Source organism: Cornus florida, unplaced genomic scaffold (assembly GCF_030987335.1).
Source record: "Cornus florida cultivar Cherokee Brave unplaced genomic scaffold, ASM3098733v1 CherokeeBrave_3.0.0_Hap2_Chr10, whole genome shotgun sequence".
NCBI classification, from domain to species: domain Eukaryota; kingdom Viridiplantae; phylum Streptophyta; class Magnoliopsida; order Cornales; family Cornaceae; genus Cornus; species Cornus florida.
Window position 1 is genome coordinate 48,978,312 of NW_026775580.1, and position 20,934 is coordinate 48,999,245.

At 37.9% G+C, this 20,934-nt stretch overlaps 1 pseudogene; it reads left to right on the forward strand.

The window, feature by feature from the left end:
* Positions 1 to 5,706: 5,706 nt before the first annotated feature.
* LOC132280355 (small nucleolar RNA R71) lies at positions 5,707 to 5,805 on the forward strand (annotated as a pseudogene).
* Positions 5,806 to 20,934: the final 15,129 nt, after the last annotated feature.

Consider the following 20,934-nt stretch of genomic DNA (forward strand, 5'->3'; position numbering starts at 1 on the left):
ATAGCAAAGAATAGTCGGGACAGAAGTATCCAAAGTAGGTGGCATAGCCACCCCAAACTTGGGATTAACTATGGTCCTAAAAATTTGGCACTTGGATAAAACTCATCAGATAACAAAAAGGATAATAACAGTGCACAGTGGACATGCAAGTGTAAATAGGATAGTAATTGAAAATAGAGAGATGTATAAGGGTGGTCCTGAAAATTTTGGCAGCACTCTCTCTCTTATTGAAGTCACTGGGATGCACCTGATGGAGTCAGTCACAGACAGATATATTAATAGAAGAATATGACATCCAAAAGATCATAGATAAAATAGAAAAATAGAATAAAGTATAGTACATCCAGTGAGATATCAAGGCTAACAGACTGGCCGTAAAAATAATATAACAGTATAAAAAATATACAGATATCACAGATACATAAGAGGAGTAAGAAGATATCGAAATCATGAAGAGAATGTAGGACGAGTAGGGCGTGCTCCGCGGATGTCTCTGGATAGATCACGGAATGCTGCTATGACATCCGTACGGAGTGAAGTAATATCAGCTCAGATAGAGACAGTGTCTGCTCAGATAGAGACTATGGCATCCTCCAAAGCCTGTATGTGCTCTCCAAAGCCGGGTGCCTGTGCTGGAGCCTCAGGTACCGCTGGAGTGGGAGAATGATGATCCTGAGCCTGTTCCTCATCCTAAATGGGCGACCCAACTGGAGAGTAATGCTCTGGGTCCTCTACGAGCTGCTCTAAGTCAATATCCATATGCATGGCAGCCGGATCGACTGGTATATCGTCCGCCGCCTGCTCCATCTCTTCTCTCTCTAACTCCTCAGCTGCCTTTACAGCCTCGTCCTATAGGCTCTTGATAAGAGCTTGGTAGCTCTTATCCCAATCCTTCTTCTTGAATGAACAGGTCCCAGACTCAGTACGCTCCCGTGGCTAGAAGGGATAACACTGGTCTCTCAGAATCTGTGTGATGAGATGGCCGAATGGGAGATGCTTAGCCCGTTTGGGCTTGGCCTTGCTAATGTGATCCACATATAGCTTCATCATAACGCTCCAGGTGAGCGTAGGAATGGATATCCAGTGCCTTGTATAGAAGGCGTATAAAGCTATCAGAAAGTCGCCGCGCCTCTGTATCTTGTGGCCGGCCATTAAAACATTTCGGTATAGCACCGAATTGAAGAACCATAGGCCGTTTGGCAGATAAGTCTGGGTGGCGAAGGTCTCGCCACTGGCATAGTGACATGTGAATGCAACGGCCATGTTTGCATAGGAGGGCCTCCATAAGGTAGGATAGGTATCCTGGAGATCGGGAGGGCAAACATGTGGACAATGGCAAGATCTAGAAAGAGTATCCACCGTGATACTGATAGGGTGGCCGTCAATGGTAGTCTGCAGCACCGCCAGGTTACTCGAGGCAGGTCAGAGGTTCTGGAAGAACATCCGGACCAACCTCGGGTACACTGGGTATATGACAGGGGCTAGTATGGCTGAGATGCCCCTCCGGTACATATCGTCATATGCTGCTCTGGTAAGAACAGACCGGAAGAAGTAGTCTATGTTAATGACCAACTTGTGTGCCACCCGAAGGCGTGAGTATCTCAGCAATGGCCGGTTTAAGTGCTGGGCTGGCTGAGTTGGTGGTGGTGATGGAGATGGTATGTGCTCAGCCTCAGCGTCAGCCTGTGAAGAAGATGCCTCAGCCAAAAACTGTAGTCGACTGTCGGATGGAGACTGAGGTGGAGTGGGCTCTGCTGGCTCCTCCTGAATATGAGAAGGCTCTGGCTCGGACTTATGAATCGGGTCTTGGGTGTAAGATGGACCTGCCTCATCGTCCAATCTCCGCCTGGCCCCGCAATGATAATGTCCACGAGCAACAGTCTTTACCCCTGCCATGGCCTGCAAAATAAAAGGAAAACTTGCAAAAAGGAAGTCAGTGCCGGTATAAAGAATTAAAGCACAATTGATAGAATCATGTATGTCAAATAAGATAGATAAAATAGATAAGGAATATGAATTTATGCAAGTGACAAGGAATGAGTGACATGATGTGAAGCATGCTAGATAGTATAAGTATGAAATGCATCCAATGTGGAAAACATATGCATTGGGCATGTATGAGATAGCATGAAACACAAGAGATAGTGTGTGAAATGTGTGATGTAAATCTGTAAAGTTCGATCGATCACAAAAATGTGAGATCAATGCAAGTTCGATCGATCGGGAATACGTGAGATCGATCTGTTACAGATCAATCGGAGAAAAATTTCGATCGATTGAACTGTGAGGTGAAACTTGAAAAGTCATAGATTTGTGACGCGGATGGCATGGGGGCCTCACAAACAAGCTTGTGGGCCCCTCTAAACAACAAATCAACATATTTGGTTACTTTCCATGGCCTGTGACCCCCAAAATTGAAATTAAAATGAAAAAAATATAAAACCTATATATACATCTATATACATATATACACATAGCTTCAAGCTTCATCAATGGCAAGATTCATCTTCAAAACACCTTAGATCTAACATTTAGAGCATGGATTCATGAAATTAGAGCTTGAAATCAAAAGAGGGGGGTTCGGATCTTACCTCAAACCGAGAGATAAGATGAGATGAAGATGAGATTTGAGATCCGAGATGAAGTGGAGAGATTCGAGGTGAGATGGAGTCGCTAGAGGGGTTCGCTGGAAATGGAGAAGTAAGTTGCAGTGGCGAGGGACGAAGGAGAGGGTGTTATATCGATCTGTGGTATCGATCTAACAACCCTAGATTTGATTTTTAAAAACATTTTGTTACCAGTTCGATCGATTGAACTGAAATCTCAGATCGATCGAACTATGATCGATCTCTCCTCACTAAAAGACAAAAAAAATAATAATAATACTAATAAAACAAAATTATATATATATATATATATATATATATATATATATAAAACTTATTATTTTAAATTTAAAATTCAAAACAAAAAGAAATCAAACTGAAGACAAAACAGTAAATTAAAGAACAGAGATCGATCTCTCCAAATATCGATCGAAGAATGACTCTGATCGATCGAACATGCAAAAATTTGCAAACATGTTCGATCGATGGGACAGAGAGCTTTTTGATGCAGGTTGGATGCATGTTCAAAAATTTTCTAAGTGTTGAGACTACAGATCGATCCAAGATGAAGTTGGATTGATCGAAGAACTAAAGATCGATCTAGGAACAAGTTCGAACGATGGGACAGAGAGCTGAAATATGCAGGTTTTCTTCGAACAATTGGACAGAGAGGTGATTGGATGCAGGTATGGAGTTCGATCTATCGAACCTCCTTGGAGATCGATCGAACTTATGCAAAATGCTCATTTTTAACATAAAAGTGTATGCAATCCTAATCATAGTTCCTAGCAATGTATATGAGCCTAAACCAAATATCTAAACTTCACAAGAAATGAAATTTAAAATAGAAATGAGGGAGGAATAGGGTTGTGACACCCTACGAAATGTACTAGTCTTTAACGTCTCTAGCAAGACGTTGGGCTCTTTTGGCCTGAATCAAACACTTGTAGTGCATCCCCTCCTTGATGGGGCGATAAATGTTTTGAACTCCACCCAACAAATGGTTCCCTAGAGAACTTATTGGATTAAGCTCAAAAGAAATTTTTGGTCCTTGGTCACAATGATCTTTGGGCTTCTTTGCCCTTTCAAAACAAGATTTTGAAACAACTTTCTTGGAATTCAGGGTTGAAGATAGACTTTTTGGATTTTTGGTTTCACACAAAGACTCTATTCCTTCACATTCAAGGTCATGATATTTCTCTACAACATTCACTTCTTCATGCTTGTCAAATGAATTGGGGGTTGGATTGAAGATATTTAACTTCACCTTCATGTGGCCAAATGAGATCTTCATTATCCCCGTCCTACAATTAATGTTGGCATTCGCGGTTACCAAGAAAGGACGGCCAAGGATAACGAGAATTTAGCTTTTAAGATTCGGGACCGGTTCCGTGTCAATGACAACGAAATCAACGGGGAAGAATAATTTATAAATCTTAATCAATACATCCTCAATGATACCCCTAGGCTTTTTGATGGATCGGTCGGCAAGTTGCAAAACCACCGACATCGGTTTCAAGTCTCCTAAGCCTAATTTGACATATACCGAGTATGGAAGAAGATTAACACTTGCTCTTAAGTCAAGAAGTGCCAGATTAATGATATGATCTCCAATGATGCATGAAGTGGTAGGTGAACCGGGGTTCTTAAACTTTGGAAGAGTGTTATGCTGCAAAATTGAGCTTACTTGCTCGGTTAAGACCACTTTCCTAGGTGCTTGGCTTTTGTTCTTCCTCTTTTGGGTGCATAAGTCTTTCAAAAACTTGGCATAAGCCAGAATTTGCTTGATTGCATCCAAAAGTGGAAGATTGACTTTCACTTGCCTAAACATATCCATAATTTCATTTGTTTTGGCCTTTTACTTGTCAATTGAAATGGATCCTTTTAAGGTATCCGGGAATGGAGCTCTTGGCTCAAAAACCTTTTCAGAAATTTTCTTTGAAGTCTCTTCAACACAAGAAGTTTTGAAATCATTTTGCAAATTTCTCTTTTCAAAATCACTTTTCAAATCACTTTTCAAGATATTCTCATTTTAAGGATCATGCATATGCAATGAAGGAGGAATAGGATGTGAAACGGGACGGGTGTCAACTTGTGGTTGCACCTGTTCACTCTCTTCATTGGATATACCCATTTGGTTATCCACAATCTTCCCACTTCTCAAGGTAGTCACCGTGTTGACATGCTCTATTGTGTGACCTTCCGATGAGGAATGAGTCTCCACAACACATTGTTGCTTTTATGGGGCATTCAAAAGCATTTTTCCTTTCTCTCTAGCATTTAAAGTACTAGCTATATGCCCTACTTGGATTTCTAGCTTAGCAATGGATTGAGAATGACAATGAAGCAATTGAGTGTTCGCCTCTAAAGTGCCTAGAGCGGTTAAAACTTTCTCTTCAAAAGCGGGACTCCTAGCATTTCCTTGAGAATATGATGGTTGATTAGGAAAATGAGAATTAGCAAATTGATTTCCTTGTGATTGAAATAATGATCTAAAACCTTGGAAACCTTGGCTTTACATTGGAGGTGGAACATACTTCCCTTGGAAACCACCTTGGGGAGGGTTTGAGCCTTCCCTTTGGTTTCTCCAAGAGAAATTCGGGTGATTCCTCCAACTAGGATTATAATGATTGCCATAAGGATTGTTTCCTTGATTAACAAAAGTTGTATTGACTTGTTAATGATGCTCACTTTGCACATGTCCATGGGGACAATTGGAAGTAGAATGTAAACACTTGAACAAGTCATACGTGTCTCATTGGATGCATGATGGGAATGGTTAGGGACGGAAGATACTTGATTTGCCGAGTTTTGGTTGATCAAGAATTGATCGAACCTTTGAGATAAGGATTTCATCTTGGCGGCTATTTCATTGGAATGGTCAACTTGATGTAAGCTAACACTCTTCATTCCACTTGAATTCCTACCATTCTTGGAAGATAAAGTTCGATGCAAAGAATTTTCACTCATGCTCTCATAAAGACGCCACATGTCATCCTCATGCCTATCAATGTAAGAGCCACCCATGGAAGCATCAACCATGCCCTTATAATTGTCCGATAAGCTCTTAAAGAAATATTGAACTAATTGCCATTTGGGCATGTCATGATGTGGACACTTCCTAAGCAATTCATTGAATCTTTCCCATGCCTCATGGAACGTTTCCCCATCCCCGTGTGAAAACTCTCGAATTGAGGTTCTCATGGCATTGGTCTTAAAAATCGGATAATACTTCTTCAAAAACTCTTGTTGCATTTCTACCCATAAAGTTATTGAAAAAGGCCTAAGATTGTTAAACCAATATTTTACCTTGTCTTTAAGGGTGAATGGAAAAAGTTTAAGCCTTAAGACCTCTACCGGCATGCCCGTGTATCTCACGGTGGAACATACTTCAAGAAACTCATCTAAATGCTTGTAAGGTTCTTCACTTGGAAGTCCATGATAGTTAGGAAGCATTTGAATGGTTTTTGGTTTGATCTCATAGTGGTGTGCTCTAAATGGTGGCAATTGAATGCATGTGGGTGCATTGTATTCATTAGGCACATAATGATCTCTTAAAGTAAGGGGAGGATTAGCAATTGGAGGTGCAACATGGGCACCTTGATTGCCTTGAATGATGGGAGGTGGTGGAGCATAAATTGGCCTTGGCATTCCCAATGGAATTTAACCTTGTTATTGTGGTGGGTGAATGAATGGCCTCGGCATACCTAATGGTACTTGCATGTTATCATGATGCATATTTGGGTGGAGGATGCCTTGTTGGTCTATGTGACCAAGGTCCTCCACATGGTCCTCATTATGTCCTTCCATTGAAGAAATGGATTGACTAGAACTTCCTCTTCCCCTAGGGTTTCGAACAATGGATTCAAGATGAAAATTTAGAGGGACAAGAGTAGGTTTTAATGATCTATGACCATGCATGCACAACAAAACACAACAAGCAACAAGTAATGAACAAACACTTCACCTTCGCAACAAATCAACAATCAACAAACTTCCTCCACATACAATGTTCCCATACTCCTATGCTATCAACAATATGCAAAGAAAAGTAAATTGCCTCCACGTGGGCTCATAATTTATCTAAGAATTGAAATACAAGCCTCCACGCGGGCCAACAATTTAACTAAAGATTGAGTTAAGAAAGAGCTCATAAAGGGTCCTTTAGCACTTCAATTCAATTTTCAATTTTAGCCTTGCAAATTTTTTTAGATTTTAGCTTTTTCCTTGCTTTTGCTTAGCTCCTTGCTTGGAATACTCCTTTGTTCACTTTCTAGCTCAATGCACCTAGTCAAACAAGAACCAACATAATAAGTAACCAAAATGAAAATGAAAACAAAGTAAAGACACGATCAAAAGAGTACTAATTCCTAATTGATTCCACAAATACGACGATGCCTTCAATCAATCCTCGACAACGGCGCCAAAAACTTGGTGTTATCTTCAACCCAATCCAATGTTTGTGCACCAAAAGATAGTGGTGTAGAGCTATGATGAATGTGGCCAAGTTTTACATTTAGAAATTGCCACTACTACCTTTCACTAAAAATATAGTTAGGGCAAGTAGGGATCATCCCAAGGAATTGGTGGGTCGTACTAGGTTGTGGAATTGAGATTAGGGTTAGTAAGTCGAGTGATCAAAAGATTGGTTGGTGGTTGAATTACACTAAAATGCAATTTAAACTAAAGTAGGCAATTAAATATCATGGAGAGAAAATAAAAGAGAGATCTTGGGGTTTAAAGATCACCACTAAGCATAGCTTTTCTACACCTTTAATGAATGATTAGTAAGGGGGAAAACATGTATTGCAACATAGTGTGTGTGTGTGGTTGCTTCAACAAGCATGGATGACAAATTAAGCATATATTGTCTAAGCAACATGGTGGATAACACAATATATCAAACTAAGCCATTAATCCTTTCTTTAAGCTCACAATCCAAACACATCACACGGTTAGAAATATATGCTACTTACTTTCATAAGTATGGAACATCAAACAACAAGCATGGATTTTCCTCCCATTTAACATCTAAACTACAACTACACTACAATTAAACTAATGACATGAAATTAAACAAGTAAACTAAGGGAGAGGCACAATCCATCAAGAAATGAGTATGAACCACCAAATTAACCACAAGAACATTCCATTAAGCACTATGTCTTGACAATCTCTAGATCTATAGCATTAATACACATAGACATGCATTAATAACACAAGAAATAGAGATAAACACATGAACATCTATTCTAGCATACATAGACATATGGATAGAATGAAATGATCAATTGGAAGCATTAAACCATACAAATCATTGAATAAATAAGATCTATATATGTAAAAGTGTTAAAACATGTATCACAATACAAATCCCCTCAAAAATACATAAATCAAGATGTAGAAAGCATGCTTAGGGCTACCTCTAGCCCTAAGAGGATGTCTAGCCACTCATGGATGGTGTCCTCCAACCCTCAAGGGCTAACTCCATGGTAGAGATTGCTCCTCTTTTTGGTTGATGGAAGAACTCCAAGCCTGTGTCTTTAGCCTCCTCCTTTCTTTTCTTCCTCACTAAGAATATAGAAATTGTGTCTCTATCTACTCTCAAGTATATCCTCTCAAAAAGTGGCTCATATTCCTTATATAGGTAGGTTAAATATCACCCCAAATGAGCTGGGCTCGTACACCAATATTCCTTCCAATGATTGGATATGAGACAACTTTTAATGAGCTGGAATTTGGATTTTCTCGGGCTTTGGGAAGTTCGATCGATCGAACTTGTGGTGAGATCAATCGAACATGGCTAAGATCTATCGAATTTAAGTTGGATCGATCCTCTATGGCGGCGCCTTTTTGGATAAAAACAAATCTGAGATATTTTGAAGATATTTTTGGTGGTACAAGTGGATAAAGAGACAAATGTGGTAGGTATGGTGGTACAAGTGGATAAGATGGAATCTTTTCGATCAATTGGAAGAAAGTTGGATCGATCAAACTTTGTGGGATCTTTGGATAAGGACAAGAGAGCTTGGATCCATCTTGAAATGCTGAGATCGATGAACTTTCGATCGATCGAATATTTTTTGAGATCGATCGAACTTGCTGGATTTCCACCATTTACTTCCTTTTACTCCCACTTTACTCCTTTCTTTGATTCATCTCAAGATTTCTTCTTTTATGCTCTTATTTAGCTAAGTTAGCTTATTTTGGGGACAAGTACCTGAAAATAGAAATAATACAAAATCAATCTAAAGCAAGAAACTAAGATAATAAAGGTCCTAGAATATCTAAGCTTAAGGGGTTTAAATGTGCAATTTTCAGTGCTTATCAATATATAATACCATCACCATGAAAATCATATTATAATGAATATGGTACTTTAATAATCTCAAATTAATTACTCTTTTTATTATGATGCATACCTCAGTTCAATTATGATGAAATAATTCTAACTGTGTTATTTTATCATTTAACCAAGCTTTAATTTGTTGCCCTTGATATTTCGAGCAAAAACTACCTATCATGGATTCTTGACGCCGAGAATATTCATCTCGATGCCATGGATTTTGGGCATACAGTTAAAGCAGATAATGAAGCATCCATGCAAGACCGTGCAAAAGTAATGATTTTTCTTCGCCATCATTTACATGAGGAATTAAAAACTGAGTACCTAATGGTTAAAGACCCACTTATCTTATAGAATAATTTAAAACAACGATATGAGCATCAAAAAACTGTATTTCTTCCAAAAGCTTGATTTGACTGGATGCATCTACGATTGCAAAATTTTAAAATCATAAGTGAGTGTAATTCAGCTTTTTTCAAAATCAGCTCACAATTAATCTTGTGCAGTGTGATACCCCCTGATTTCAGAGACATTAGTTGATTAAGTCCACACTAAAAAATCAGGGGATATTAAAACAATTTAAGTATTTAAATAAGCATGGATTACAAAATGAAATAAAATAAATAAATAATACGCTGATGGAAAATCTATTAAATAATAAATCTATTATTAATTATCCAAAATTACAATTCTGGAATCTCATAATTCAAGGATCCCTAAAAATCATAATCCAATAATCCAGTTAACTATAAATAAAATAAGTTTATCATCTAATAATGGATAAATATCCTACTTTGAAATAAGAAGAAATAGTAGATAAATCCCCAACTTGTGGATCCTCAACCTTGAGACTTGAACCTCTAATAACCTGAAAAATATAAACAATGGTGGGTTAAAACCCACGAGGAAGCTCCCTCTTCTAAGCCTCTAAAAACCGATAAATAGAACATCTCTAAGCAAAACCAACCTAATAAAAATTTGGTCATTACTATCAAGTGATACAACATCAAACATAATAAATAAATAAATAAATAAAATTTTCAAGTCCCAAACCATAAATAGCTATATAAATATATGTATAAATATTTATATATAATTAACATTGAACAGACAAACCTTTTTTCTAGAATCTCATCCATATAAACCATAGCTTAATTATAATGGTTATTAAACCATCATCAATAAAATACTCATATAATGGAATATAATTCTCCTGATTATAATTAAATTATCGTTGGCAACTCTACTAAGCCTCCAAGAGTATGTTTATATCCATACAATTCAAATAATAATTTATATATGCATTGACAACTCATCCATGCCTCCACAAGTATGTTTTTGTCCATACTATAGAATAGCAAATCCTCTATGCTATTAACCTATGTATTTTGTTCATACAATTTATTGGCAATCTGTTTATACCATGACAACTCATCCATGTCTCCGAATAAACCACCTTCAACATTATAATTAAATACAACATACATACAATATATAACACATGTTCTATATATGCAGACATAAAATATTACTTCCATATTTTACATGCCAACGTATTAATTCATCATTACCATATATGGCCATGATACATTATGCAAATACAATCATAGATCTGGTTTATAGGTCATAAATACCAACAAACATTATTTCATTCATCAATTAGGCTTATGTATTAAATTATACAATTTCATAATATAATAGATTAATTTATAATTTATTAATTAATATTAATCTCGAAAGCTTAAGGCTCATGAGCTTAATTATCCAACATATGATTTGGAGTTGGCAGTAGTGGTCCTTGCTTTACGCATTTGGAAGCATTATCTGTTGGAAGAGTCCTTTAGATTATTTAGTGATCACAAGAGTCTACAGTATTTGTTTACTCAGCGGGAGCTGAATATGAAACAGCACCAATGGTTGGAGTTTATGAAAGACTATTATTTCTCTATATAGTACCATCCAGGGAAAGTGAATGTGGTGGCAGATGAACTTAGTCGCTGACCCGCTACTAGTCTTTCTGCTCTATTCACTACTGAGTAGAATGCTTTGAAGACGGTGGATGAGTTGTCAGATGCTTTTATGGCTTACATGGTAGCTACACCTTCTATTATTCACAAGGTTTTGAAGGTGCAACTCACGGATCAGCAGTGCATTGACAAAGTTACAGAGATAACTTCTAGGGAGGTCCCATTCTACTATGTTGGGACTGACGGAGGTTTGAGGTACAAGGGCCATTTAATGGTACCTTCTACTGACGATTTGAGGAAGGATGTGATGACTGAGACTCATAATTCTAAGTTTTCTGTTCATCCAGTAGGAGACAAGATGTATCAGGATATAAAGCGGCAGTTTTGGTGGGCAGGTTTGAAAAAGGACATTGCTATTTTTATCTCTCAGTGTAGTACTTGTCAGATGGTCAAGATTGATTAATAGAGGCTGCTAGGAGCTCTACAGCTACTACATATACCAGAGTGGAAATGGGAGAGCATTTCTATGGATTTTGTGGAGGCATTGCCTAATTCCTTTAAGGATCACAATTCTATTTGGGTCATCGTGGATAAGTTGACTAAATCAGCTTATTTCTGGCCTATTCGCACTGACTTCACTTCGGAGCAGTTGGCGAGACTTTATATTTCAGAGATTATGAAACTGCATGGCATTCCGTTATCTATTATATCGGACAGTGATTCGAGCTCTGTGTCAAGATTTTGGAAGAGATTTCAGCAAGCTTTGGGTACAGAGTTGCATCTTAGCACTGCTTATCATCCTCAGACTAATGGACAGACTGAGAGGGTTAATCAGATCATGGAGGATATGCTTCGTTCGTGTGTTCTTGATTTCAAGGGCCACTGGGAGGATTATTTGTCACTAGTCGAATTTACGTATAACAATAATTTCCAGAAGACTATTGGTATGGCACCGTTTGAGGCATTATATGGCCGACCATATTGATCTCCCGTTTGTTGGATGGAGATTGGAGAGAGTAGATTCTTGGGTCCTGAGTTCATTAAGAATACTTCTGAGAAGATTGCTCTAATTAGGGATCGCATGCGCACTGCCTAGAGTCGATAGAAGAGTTATGCCGATCGTCGCACTCGTGCTTTGGAGTTTTAGGTTGCAGATCAGGTTTTACTCAAAGTGTCGCCTATGAAAGGTGTCATGCGTTTTGGGAAGAAAGGGAAATTGTCACCGCGGTTTGTCGGTCTATTCATGATTATGGATCGCGTTGGAGTTATCATTTATCGGTTGACACTTCCGAATAATTTGGATCGTGTGCATAATGTGTTCTATGTTTCGATGTTGCAAAAATTTCTGCAAGATGAGGATCAGTATCAACATATCGATGTTGGGGAGATTAAGTTGCAGCCGGATGCAACGTATTTGGGGCCACCGTGTCGTATTATCGACTGTCGGGATCAAATTCTTCGTAATAAGGTTATCCTTTTGGTGCATTTTCAGTGGAGTCACCACAATAAGGTTGAGTCTACTTGGGAATGGGAGGATATCATTCGATCTCAATTTCCTGAAATATTGGAAGAAGGTAAGAGCGAATTCCGAGGACGAAATTCCTTTCGTCAGGGGGAAAGAATGTAATACCCCTAATTTTAAAAGGATAGTCTCGGCATTTTTATAATTATTTTTACTGCATTTTTAGTTGTTTATTTGTTTATTTGCTTGATTATTGTAATTAATTGATTACTTGTTTTATTTATTTTATTTTATTTAATTGAATTGTTGTTTGTTTAATTGTTTTATTTTCTTTAATTAAGTTGCTTGTCTTAATTGTTTTAATGGTTTATTAGTTAATTTAAATGGAATAAATGGAATTAATTGGATTAAATTAGTATTATTAATTGTAATGTTTAATTAGGGTTTTAGTCTGTTAGGGGTCACATATTAGCCTACTTAGATTATAAATTTAATTGTTTTCTTTTTGTTCTCAGATCATAATTAGAATTAGGGTTATATTTTTCTAAGCCTATAAATATATCATTACGTTGGCTTAGGGTTTTAAAAACATAAACATAAATTTTGTTCACGTAAAGAGAGGGTTGAGAGAATAGAGGCATCAGTTAGGGCTACCAAGGAGGAAGGAGAGGTTTTGTTTGGGGATTTAAACCAAAGCAATAGGAGGTTGACGGTGAACGGACGTCGTCGAAAAACTTAGGAAGACGGCGACAATGTTTTGATTCCAAAACCACACAGGCAAGTTCTATTTTGTCTCTCTCCTATTGGCCTGTGTTCTGTGCATACCTAGATGATCTCTAGGATTTTAATTGGACATTAACTGAATCTTGCATGATTAGTATATGTTAGATTACTTGCGTGTATGTGTTTAATTTTGTCTGGAATAGTTGCTGCAAAATTTGTTTTCATTGTCGAACCTTAAAGCATAATGAATTGGTAATTATTTCTGTTGTTATTCTTGATGCAAACTATTTTAAGTAGAGGACTGGGATGATACTAGATATAAATTAGATTATTTAGATCATTATTAAAGAGGAACAGAAGAGTTGGAAGTGGCCGGAGAGGAAGAAGAAGGCCTGAAAATGTTCAGAGCTCTCAAAGAGGGAGAGAGTCGGCTCCAGGGAAGTAGAAGCCAGCTCCCTCTTGGGCAGAGCCGGCTCCAGGAGGTTGGGAGCTAGCTCCCCTCTTCATAGAGCCAGCTCCAAGGGCTAGGGAGCCGGCTCCATGATCCATTAAGCCTGCTCTGTGGTTTTGAGAGCAGGTTTTCTTGTTTTGACGCGTTCTGGAATGGTTTTAGGCACTGTTTTTGACGTGTTTGGTATTCTGGATTGTTTTAAGGATTGTACTGAGGGTTCTAAACATAATTTCAAGGGATATTAAACCCTCTAATTGCATAATGTATTATGTATTGGTAATAGGATGAACAATATGAAAGAAGACAACTTTGCATGCTGTTAATGGTTGAAAGGAAATTAATTGCTTAATTTTAATTTGGCAATTTAACGGATTATAGCATAATTATAAATCTTGTTTTGGATGCACATTAGGGTCATTTATTTATCAGATTTAATCTTTACATACTCTGGATTTTAATTGCTGAAATATTAAACTCTTTTCTGCAATTACATGGATTAAGGCTTAGATTTTAATTGCTGAGATATTATACACTATTCTGCAATTACCTGGATTATGGTTTTGAACTTTAATTGTTGAACTGTTATTTATGTTCTGAAATTTACATGGTTTGGATTTTAATTGCTGAATTCTTATAATAAATTCTGTCAATTATATGGATGTAATGGATCGTATGCACCGGTATGGAACTGTGGCATACTAGGGATGGATTAGCTCAAAACGCTAAGTCCTACCTTCTTAGAATAAGGGAATGGATTGTAAAATATTGAATTCTACTTATATTTCAGTCAGATTAACTGAATAAGTTGAGTGACTTCATGGATTAATTGTTATTTGTAGTTAAGTCAAATCAACTGAATAAGTTGAGTGACTAACTGATTGGAAATCTTATGTCAGATCAATGAATAATTGAATGACATACTTTAGTTTTGGACGAACTTTAAATATATATTTATGGAGCTATGATATGAGCTTGAGTCTCAGGATCGTTGGTTAGGGAGCATATATGCATTGGGATGCATAGCTGATTATGATGGTTGAGGTATACCCTGTAAGGTCTAGGTACTTATGCCCACCTTTGGGTGCGTTTTTGTATGTTGCCTTCTATTCGGTTGAGACCCCCATTCTAGTCCAGTTAGAGTCCTTTAGTGTGGATATATATATGAATGGACTAAATAGATATTGTTGAGATATCTAGGATGTGTCATCTTATCGGGTCTCCGATTGGATTGTAGTTAGACTAGAACTTGTTCGTGGGTATGACCCACTCTTATTTTTTCAGGTATCGGACGGTTCCAACCTTTGAGCTTGATCGTGCTGAGCGAAGACAGTCACTCATTCATCTGATTACGTAGGACTCCTCTCTATGGTTTAATTTGGATTTTATTTTTAGTTATTTATGTACAGTTGGGATTTTGTTTAGGGGTCCACTTGATGGATTCCTGAGTTGTACTCTTGGAGGTTTTGGAGAGTTGGATTATATTAATCTTTATTATTTGAGGATTTTATATTTAGAATTCCTTCAGTTTTAATATTTAATTCTTAAATCTTTTTGTATTCTTTGTTTGTTTATATATTAATTGTTTGATATTCCATCGGGTTTGGGCTTGGGCCTGATCAACCCATGTCTCGGAAACGAGGGGTATCACAGTTGGTATCAGAGCACTCTAGGTTCAAGTGTCTCTAGGATTCTGTCGTTTAAGACTTCCGCGTAGCGTATTCTCTTGCGTAGAGCTTAAGTTTAGGATTCGTTGTATTCCTTTACGGTTTGCTTAAAACGTACTGATGTCAATTTTATTCTGTAATTTCAGAATGTTTGGCACTAGGAAAGGATATGGTTCGCGATGAAAGTAAAGAAGGACCCATAGAAGAAGAAGATTACTTCGACGATTCCCCTGCGAAGGCCAACCAAGAAGGCAGAATTGGAGACTAAGGAATTGGTTCCAATAGGTGTTGCTTTGGAGTATAAGTCAAGGAAGGTTTTTGGTGTACGAGATTGGCCACCATATTGTGGACCTAACACAACTTCGGTGGTACTCGAAGTGGAGCCAAGCGAAGAAGAAGACCCCGAAGAAGATTAGGGTGGAGGAGATACAGGAGCGTCCAAGCTAGAGGGTATCGGAGTTCAAGGAAGAATGCTCTTATAAGAGTAATTTTAACTATTAGTAGTAGTGGAGGTATTAGTAAAAAATGTAGTACGGAATTAATCACGAACACGAATAGTATATTGAAGAATATTTTATAATTAGTCTTTTAACAGATTATGGTTTAAAGAAGTTCTTAATAAAGTGAACTAGCGGTTTTGGCTATCTTTATTCTGTTTTATGATAGCATTTTTGTGATTTATACACATATAGTTTTATTAAACTGTATTGGAGTGTGTATGTTGCGATAATAAATGATTATCACAGTGGAGTGATTGGTTTTGGACAGGCAAACAAATATTTGCTTTGTAAGTACATTATGGTGAGACGGGACGGTTACTAAGGAGTTTGTAAAAGAAATTGTGTAAATCAATATGGTAGGTTTGATGTTGAAGGAGCAATTCCCAGGATATAACGATAATCTAAAAGTGGGTAGATTTTGGAGTATTTTGTTTACTTTACGTGTTTTGCTCTACAGAGTATTCTGAACATTTGAGATATAGTTTAGTGGTGACACAAGTATATGGTAGACCTCAGGGTATATCTACACCTTTAGGCGATATCGCCATTTTATATGAGAGTGATGGACCTGTGACACTAGATATTGGTAGACTCAAATTTCTAGCTAATCTTTTGGTCAATGGATTGGTTATCTTACTACCATGCCTAAGTTAATTGGTATGATATGTCTGTTGTGTTCACCATACCTGGTTAGGATATGTACATCGTTGCTATGCCACGTTCTAATGGGGTTACTAGCACATATTTGTTCCATATGAAGGAGGAAACGGAGGAGGCGATTACTGTGTCATTGGATAGCGTACCAATCGTACAGGATTTTTTGGATGTTTTTTAAGAGATTCTAGGGTTGCCACCTAGTCGCGAGATAGACTTTATGATTGACTTAGCTCCAGGCACTACGCCTATTGCTAGGGCACCATACAGGATGGCACCAGTGGAGATGTGAGAGCTGAGGGATCAAATTCAGCAATTACTCAGCCATGGTTTTATTTGCAGGAGTACTTCACCCTGGGGAGCACCAGTGTTGTTTGTGAAGAAGATGGATGGTTCGCTTTGCCTGTGTATAGATTACAGGGAGTTGAACAAAGTTATTAGTTGTAACAAATACCCGTTGCCCAGGATTAATGATATTTGTGATCAGTTGAAGGGAGCTACATATTTCTCTAAGATTGATCTGCGTTCTGGATATCATCAACTTCGGGTTAGGGAGCAAGACATTCCGAGGACAGCGTTTCTCACTAGATATTGGTCTTATGAGTTTCGTGTTATGCCTTTTGGACTGACAAACACACCAGCAGTTTTCATGAAGTTAATGAATAGAGTCTTCAGGGCTTACTTAGATCAATTTGTCATTGCCTTCATTGATGACATTTTGATTTATTCAAAGTCCGAGGACGATCATACTAGACATCTTCGCACAGTGTTGCAGACGTTTCATGAACACCAGTTATATGCCAAATTCAAGAAGTGTGAATTTTGGTAGCGGGAAGTGAAGTTTCTGGGTCACGTGGTGTCAGAAAGGGGAATAGCGGTGGATCCAGCCAAGGTTTCAGCAGTAGTTATGTGGGGACAGCCTACTTCACCTACTGAGATTCGGAGTTTTCTCAGATTGGCAGGATATTATCATAGGTTCATCCAGGGGTTCTCAAAGATAGTGGGACCACTCACTCATTTGATTAAAAAAGGTGTACGGTTCGTGTGGGATGAACACTGTCAAAAAGCTTTTGATGAGCTAAAGTGCAAGTTAACTTCTGCACCGGTTCTGTCTACTCCACAGAGCGGGGTTGAGTATTTTGTCTATACAGATGCTTCTTTACAAGGTCTTGGATGTGTTTTGATGTAAGAGGAGCAACCGATTTTATATGGATCTCAAAAGCTTAAGCCTCATAAGCTTAATTATCTAACACATGATTTGGAGTTGGCAGCAGTGGTCCTTACCTTACGCATTTGGAGGCATTATCTGTTGGAAGAGTCCTTCAAATTATTTAGTGATCACAAGAGTCTGCAATATTTGTTTACTTAGCGGGAGTTGAATATAAAACAGCGTCGATGGTTGGAGTTTATGAAAGACTATCATTTCTCAATACAGTACCATCCAGGGAAAGCAAATGTGGTGGCAGATGCACTCAGTCGCTGACCCGCTGCTAGTCTTTCTGCTCTATTCACTACTGAGTGGAATGCTTTGAAGACGGTGCATGAGTTGTCGAATGCTTTTATGGCTTGCATGGTAGTTACACCTTCTATTATTTATAAGGCTTTGAAGGCGAAACTCACGGATCAGCAGTGCATTGACAAAGTTGCAGAGACAACTTCTAGGGAGGTCCCATTCTACTATTTTCGGACTGATTGAGGTTTGAGGTACAAGGGCGGTTTAGTGGTATCTTCTGCTAACGATTTGAGGAAGGATGTGATGACTGAGACTCATCATTCTGAGTTTTCTATTCATCCAGGAGGAGACAAGATGTATTAAGATATGAAACGGCAGTTTTGGTAGGTAGGTATAAAAAAGGACATTACTATTTTTGTCTCTCGGTGTAATACTTGTTTGATGGTCAAGATTGATCATCAGAGGCCGCTAGGAGCTCTAAAGCTACTACCTATACCAGAGTGGAAATGGGAGAGCATTTCTATGGATTTTGTTAAGGGATTGCCTAATTCCTTTAAGGATCATAATTCTATTTAGGTCATCGTGGATAGGTTGACTAAATCAGCTCATTTCTTGCCTATTCGCATTGACTTCACTTTGGATCAGTTAGCGAGATTTTACATTTCAGAGATTGTGAAGCTGCATGACATTCCGTTATCTATTATATCAGACACGGATTCGAGTTTTGTGTTAAGATTTTGGAAGAGTTTCAATAGGCTTTGGGTATAGAGTTACATCTTAGCACTGTTTATCATCCTCAGACTGATGGACAGACTGAGAGGGTTAATCAGGTCATGGAGGATATGCTTCGTTCGTGTGTTCTTGATTTCAAGGGCCATTGGGAGGATATTTGCCACTAGTCGAATTTGCGTATAACAATAGTTTCCAAAAGACTATTGGTATGGCACCGTTTGAGGCATTATATGGCCGACCATGTCGATCTCATGTTTTTTGGATGGAGGTTGAAGAGAGCAGATTCTTGGGTCCTGAGTTCATTAAGGATACTTCTGAGAAGATTGCTCTAATTAGGGATCGCATGTGCATTACCCAGAGTCGGCAGAAGAGTTATGCAAATCGTCGCACTCGTGCTTTGGAGTTTCAGGTTGAAGATCAGGTTAGAGTTTCATGTGCTTTGGGAAGAAAGGGAAGTTGTCACCACGGTTTGTCGGTCCATTCATGATTATGGATCGCGTTGGACCTGTCGCTTATCAGTTGGCACTTTCGGATAATTTGGATCGTGTGCATAATGTGTTCCATGTTTCCATGTTGCGAAAATTTCTGCGAGATGAGGATCGATATCAGCATATCGATGTTGGAGAGATTGAGTTGCAGCCGGATGCAATGTATTTGGATCCACCGTGTCGTATTGTCGACCGTCGGGATCAAATTCTTCATAACAAGGTTATCCCTTTAGTGCGTGTTCAGTGGAGTCACCATAATGAGGCTGAGTCTACTTGGGAACTGGAGGATGTCATTCGCTCGCAGTTTCCTGAAATGTTGGAAGAAGATAAGAGTGAATTCCGAGGATGGAATTCCTTTTGTTAGGGGGGAAGAATGTAATACCCCTAATTTTAAAAGGATAGTCTTGGCATTTTTATAATTATTTTACTGCATTTTTAGTTGTTTATTTGTTTATTTGCCTGATTATTGTAATTAATTGATTACTTGTTTTATTTATTTTATTTAATTGAATTGTTGTTTGTTTAATTGTTTTATTTTCTTTAATTAAGTTAGTTGTCTTAATTGTTTTAATGGTTTATTAGTTAATTTAAATGGAATTAATTGGATTAAATTAGTATTGTTAATTGTAATGTTTAATTAGGGTTTTAGTCTGTTAGGGGTCACGTATTAGCCGACTTAGATTATAAATTTAAATGTTTTCTTTTCATTCTCGGATCATAATTAGAATTATGGTTATATTTTTCTAAGCCTATAAATATATCATTACATTGGCTTAGGGTTTTAAAAACATAAACATAAATTATGTTCACGTAAAGAGGGGGTTGAGAGAATAGAGGCATCAGTTAGGGCTACCAAGGAAGAAGGAGAAGTCCTCAATTTTATTATTTTTGTAACTTTTTCTTTTTTTAAATTCAATTATTAACCAAGAGTTTGGGCCCTCCACCTTTCGATGCGAGAAATTCAGTGCTTGATGAGGCTAGAATCCCGGCTACTCAATGAAAAGGGTTTGTTATCCACCTTTATCAAGAATGAAAACTTTTAATGCACTATTAGCCTAATTGGGATATGACCAATTCAATAATCAACAAAGCATGTACCTCACAAATGAATGTTAGTGTGCGCCTGTGCTAGTGTAGAATCCTAGAGTGAATCTCAAAACAATCACAAAATGAAGATGATGTGGACCACAAATGCAAACAAGATATCAATCTTTCGAAAAATTTACTCCTAAATGGCATCCGCAAGGCATACAAGGAGTATTAAACTCTCAAGTCAAGCAATTTTTAAATTTTAAGCAATATAGTCCTCAAAGATCAAAATCATAGCTACTCACGAACCAATCATAGAAAATCCCTCAAATACACATGTCATGCTGAAAATTTTGAATTGAAAGCAAACACTGCAAATAACACCCATTACTCCCAAACTTAAACAGCACGGTGTCCTCAATGTACAAAGAGAACAAAGGAAAGAGTATACCAGTGCAGCTAAGGCAAAGAATGGCCGGGACACAAGTATCCAAAGTGGGTGGTACAACACCTCCCCCCCCCCCCCCCCCCCAAACTTGGAATTGACTGTGGTCCAGAAAAGATGGCATTGAGAGAAAAGCTGATCAGATAACAAAGGGGATAATAACAGTGCACAGTGAACATGCAAGTGTAAATGGGATAACAAATGAACCAAGGAGAGAGGAAAAAGAACGGTCCTGAAGAATTTTGGGCAGCACTCCCTCACTGAAGTCACTGGAATGCACCTGATAAATGGAGTCAAGAACAGATAGATGTATCAATATAAGAATCTGACATCCAAACATAGCATGGATAGAAAGAGAAAAATAATGTATATCACAGTATCAGGGCCAACAGACTGGCCGCAAAAATATCATAA